General features: G+C 41.2%; 1 long non-coding RNA gene across 1 annotated transcript; it reads left to right on the top strand.

Annotated features, from left to right (window-relative positions):
• The first annotated feature begins 338 nt into the window (after positions 1-338).
• LOC122032280 lies at positions 339-1,249 on the top strand. The gene is made up of 4 exons (XR_006126019.1): positions 339-401; positions 481-555; positions 644-737; positions 1,204-1,249. It is a non-coding gene; the product is annotated as an uncharacterized LOC122032280 (long non-coding RNA).
• The last annotated feature ends 4,483 nt before the right edge of the window (positions 1,250-5,732 follow it).

Genomic DNA, 5,732 nt, shown 5'->3' with positions numbered 1-5,732 from the left:
TTCTCCGATGCCACAATCCTAAGTTCGCCGGCACTGATCTTCTCACCGTTGGCTGGACTTGCCATCTCCACAGATCATCGGACGTTTGCTACGGTTGTCCTTCTCTCTGAGTTGCAGCCCATGCCTGGCCATCTGCACCGCCAAATCGCTGATTCTCTGTCGCCTCGAAGGGCACCTGATGCCGCTGTCGTTTTCCCTCTCCGGCCACGAGCAGGAGGCAGTGGGGTTGTGTCCGTGAGCCGATTTCCCCTCTCCCACACCACGTGATGCCATCACCGACACTGTGCCCTGGTTGTGTTTGCCACAGTGCTGATCATCGATCATCGATGTCGACATTCCAGGCGGACTGGTCGTCACCAGTGAGGCTCTTCCACCACCGTGGGTCGTCGTCTGCCCTAATGGTGAGTGGATTCTCTTGAGTGGATTTTCTTACTCGTTGTGCTCCAATATACTCGTGGCAGCTTACCTATGTACTGGCAGTGAGCTTGACCTTGCCTTGTTACCCCAATTGGTTCTCTGGTGGACATGGAGCAGCTCCATCAGATCATTGGTGAGGTATAAGCATTCGATCGTTGCTCCTTTGTTGATTTAGTTTCTTTCAAGATTATCCTCTTTGAGTCTCATGTTAGATTGTTCGGTTTAGGTTGCTGGAGATGTTTCTGTGTGTAATATGATCAGGGATTGTATTAGTTGAGATTGATCTTGGGTCAGATCTGAAATTGTTGGAGGAAGCTAAGGTATGTTATCTTTAGGTAATGAAATGGGTTGATCCTGTGTTAGAAATTGGAATTTAGGAATTTATTCATGAGTTATATTAGTTGTCAGATTGCTAGTTAGCAATTGATCTCGTGGATAAACTATGTATGTTGGATTCATAATGGTTATTTGGTGAATGATTTATATAGGTGGATGCATGATTATTATTAGCATATTATAGAATTGGTTGTTTATTGATGATTGATGCCAGGATTGGATTGTAAATGAATTAATGGATTCATGTTAAGTTGAGAAACTCAAGGATTAAATGATTGGATTAATTGGTGATTTATGTGTAAACCTAACTAATTAGGTTGTAGTATAATTAAGGTTGATTGGGGGATTACTCAAGGATCATGTTTGATTAGCGTTACCCTAATTAGAATAGGGATTCTGTTTGGTTATTTACTTCCTATGTAATTAGCTAAATAGACTATGTGATCGCAGGACTTTGTTTCGGGACGAGCATCTCGATGTCGGATTTCGGGACACGATCGACAGATAAAGGCGGGTATTTCTTGCTTTATCTCTTTAGTATTTTGATCCTAGTGCATGAGCTTTATGTTCAGATAATTGTTGTATCTATCTTGACTCCACTCTTATTTTTCCCGCGCTTGATACTTCCACTCAATCTTTGAGCTACTCGTTTCTGTATCTATACAGTCTCTCATTGCTATCGATGATATTTAGCAGATACTATATTACTAGGTATCAGATACCAGATACCGGATGCCAGAGATTAGATATTAGGTATTGGATATATAGACACCTGATACCATGTTTACATGATTTGGTTACTGTTTATTTACACACCTTACTGAGCATGCTGGCTTCATGTAGCATACATGTTTTCTGTTTATATATATATGATGACTGCTGCATTATTCGCATCATGTCATTGCATGCATGCCGGCGACCATGTCTCCCTTGTGGTTGAGAGGGTCATTGGCCAGGGTCGCACGCTCGTCCACTCATGGGTAGTGACGACTAGAGCGTGCCGCTTGTCCTGTCGTGCCACACTCGGCCACTCATGGGTAGTGGCGGCTGGAGTCGCGGGCAGCAGGGACCCTCGTCGCAGACGTAGCTATTCAGCTACTATACAACTGTCCACTCGGTCACTCGAGAGTAGTGGCAGCTGGAGTGTCATACAGTTGTCATCGATCTGGCCTCTCGACCATACAGGGGTCGTGGTGCAGAGAGGTGGGCGGGGTGACCATCCGTACATATGCTGTTGTTATTATATCTGTTGGTTGTTTACTTATGCTGTTGTTGCTTATCTATGCTGCTGTTACTAGCTTAGGTTGTTGTTGTTTATTTATGCTGTTATGCTTACATAGGGTGAGATTTATACCTGTGGTATGTGTTTAGACACTAGCTTACTTACTGTTGACATGTATATACCTCACATGATACCATGTAGTTATGAGCAGTACTGTAGCAGGACTTTGTTACACTTTTTCTTCTACTACTAGCCTAGGATATGGTTTCAGGTATGGACACTTATTATGATATCACTGTAGTATATGCTATTTTCATACGAGACTGTATACCTTTGCATCTCTAGTTCTTTACTATACTCATGCACTATTTGTCTATTACCCGCTGAGTCTTTATACTCACCACCCCGTATATTGGTAATTTCACCAGGTAGCAGGTAAAGGGTTTATGGAGTCGCCTGGAGATCATGTCCGCCAGTTCCACGTCACATTCGAGGACATTACTATGATTTTGGTTTCCATTTTATTGTGAGTTAAACCTTTGAATTTAGCATTGTAATAATTGGGATGTGGACTTGTTATTTTGTATTTGGTTGTTTGTCGAGGAGTCAAGCCGGGCCGGCCCGCGGTGAGTTTTCGTTACCTTATACTTGTTATTCTTGTTTTCCGCTGTGTTTGATTTTACAGCCGTGTGGGCTGCATATTATCTGCGTGGTTGTGATTTAATTTGCATATGTATTATCTGTTGGTGATGTTTACCGATTCCATTTGTCACTGCTACAGAGGAGTTGCTGTCCGATTTTCGTCGGACAACCTTACTCTCGGGGCGTGACAATTTATTGGTATCAGAGCTACAAGTTTTATGAGGCCTATTTCCTATATTTTGGTTTTTCGTGATTTGGTTTCTCAATGTGACTTTTCGGGTTTTGGGACCAGGCAGTGACAGGATTCTCCAAGCTATAGGAGGTATGTTTGAATATTGTTATCTTACATTTCTGTTAGTGCATGCATAGTTGTTATGTTAGTTATGTTATGTATTAGTATGCTTTTGTTAGTACCTGTCCAGTTGTTTGTAGCATACATCAAATATGTTGGGTCAATTACTGATCACGGTTGACCCTACTAGAGATCAAGGAATACAGTCTCATAGGACTTCTTTTACTATACCACTAGTGTTATTAATTTCTGCTATCACTAGTTTAGTAGTGGTTAGTATCTGCTAAATATCATATTGTTTCGGTTCGTGGAGAACCAATTTACTCGTATTGCCTCGGTTCGTAGAGAACCAATTTACTCTTGTTGCGCTTAGTAGAGGATCCTAGTTGGTTCGGTTCGTAGAGGATCAATTTACTCTTGTTGTGGACAGTAGAGGACTGACCAAGTTACTCTTATTGCTTCGGTTAGTAGAGGACCAATGTACCCTTGTCGAATTGCTTAGTAGGGTCGATTTACTCTGTTGGTTTGATTAGTAGAGGATCGACTTATTCTAGTTGCTTTAGCCTATAGAGGTTCGATTTACCGTTGTTTACTTGGTCAGTAGAGGACTGATCCATTCTTATGTTCTTAGTTCGGTCAGTAGTTCAGTCAGTTGGAGACCGACTCACTCTATTTTCTAGGGATTCTGATCCTTGGGTTATGTGTGCTGGTTAGATAACCTAAAAGTTATATTTGAGTTCATGACTTGTACAGACGAAGAATTATTTGAGTTAACTGCATACCATTACTGGCTTGACTAGTTTGTAGAGGATCGATGTATCCTATTCTATGGAGACTTTAACCATAGACTATATGTACCTGGTAGGATGACCTTGAGGGTACATTTGGGATAGGTGAACCCCACTGACGTGAAAAAGTATAGAGCTAGCTGCTTAACACTTACGTGATACCTTTGTTATATAGGTGTATGAGATGATGAGTACATTCAGATATATGACTTGTACTGATGAAGAAAGGATGATGTTAGCTGTGTATCCTTTATGTGACTGGGCACCATATAAAGGAAGATGAAGAAAATATTTATTGAGAACAACATATCTCGGTGATTATGTTGAGGTGTTTGAGAGAGTACTTCTCTACCTCCTTGGGAGGCGTGATGATTTATAAGGCGATGGTTAGTTGATTTGTCTATTTTTGTCCCATAGGAGATCCTAACTCATGGACCGATTGGACATAGGTAGATATCCTCGATGATACATATTGATATATGATCTGTAGGGATGCAAAGTATGTGGTGTTAGTTGCCTAACACCTACGAGGTTCTACCATCACTGAATGGAAATGTCAGATGATAATATTCGAGTAGCAGAGTGACCATTGGCAGTTATGTCGATTAGCTACTCATTGAGGGTACACCTCTACCCTTGTGTCCATTGCTCGTCACTAAAGGTTACTGAACCGCAGGTGGAGCAATCGTAGTATGGGTTACAAGACCTTGAACACACGATCATTTACTAAAGGTCTTGAAGTCTATATGTTAGATTAGGATGTTCGATATTTTTATCGGCAATTATCGGACACTTACGGTACGATTATGAGAATTATGGAGATACTTTATATCTGTGGGAGGTTAGGTGGGTCCTGAGTCACTTCTTATCCAGGAGGAGTTTCTGTAGGAAAACACCTCGATATGGATTTGTGATACATCCGGGTGACACCCGATGTATAGGGACTTAGAGCGTTTCTATTGGTTGAATGACATAAAAAAAAAAAGACATCGCGGATTTTGTAGCTTGATGTCTAGTATGTCAGCAAGTGGAGGCTGAACATCGAAGGTTAGTAAGATTAGTTCAGTAGATTCGGATACTGGAATGGAATTGAGCGCATGTTATAATGGATTTTATTGTAGGATTACCAAGACACAAAGAGGATAGGATGTGTTGGAAAATCATTGATTGGTTGACTAGATTTATTTTCCTTTCTATCGATCTGTAGAACAGATTCTTTGGATCGAGTAGCAAGGTTTTATTTTAGAGAGATTATCGGACCTCATGGTATATCTCTGAGTGTTATATTGGATTGAGATCCATGATTCACCTCACGTATCTCGCAGAGTTTGTAGCATTGTGAGTGTGGAGCTTTGTTGAAGTGGAGGTTTTCACCCTCTGATAGATGGACAGTCGGAGCACGTTATGTGGATGTTAGAGGATTTGTTGATACTAGGTGTTGTGGATTTTGGAGATGATTGATTTACTTACAGTAGGCTAGACAGCAGTGTGAGAGTAGCGGAAGCAGGATGAGCTCATAACCCACAGAGTCATCTTTGACAGTTGGAGATTTGTTATGATACTTGGATGTAGGGGTATATGAGTATGTTGTTTGGTTGTTACTCTTAGATGAGGATCCCTGAGTAGAGCAGTAAATTTGGGGACCAAATTTTTATTAGTGGGGGAGAATGTAAAATATGGTACCCAAATAATAGTTAAATAATAAGGTTATTTGACAAATAATCTTATTGGAATTTTACAGGAATTTTTAAGAATTTTTAGGAATTTTCTGGAAATTTTTCGGAGTCCGTTTGGCGTAGTTTAAGGGGATCATTTATAGGCTAAGTGGAAGCCCGTTTAAAATACCTAAAAGTGGGAGTTGATTGAGGAAACCAACTTAGGGTTTAATTTATTGAACCTAGGTTTAAAAAACCTCACCCAATCTCACAGTGCCCCAATCTCACGCCGACCACTCCATTTCCCTTCCTCCCTCTTGCTCCTTGTCGCCGAGATCTCACCGCCGCCCCTCACTCTCCTTATTCTCATCCGCCACCTC

This window comes from Zingiber officinale, chromosome 11A (genome assembly GCF_018446385.1).
Source record: "Zingiber officinale cultivar Zhangliang chromosome 11A, Zo_v1.1, whole genome shotgun sequence".
Classification (NCBI taxonomy): Eukaryota; Viridiplantae; Streptophyta; class Magnoliopsida; order Zingiberales; family Zingiberaceae; genus Zingiber; species Zingiber officinale.
This window is presented reverse-complemented; position numbering and strand designations above follow the sequence as displayed.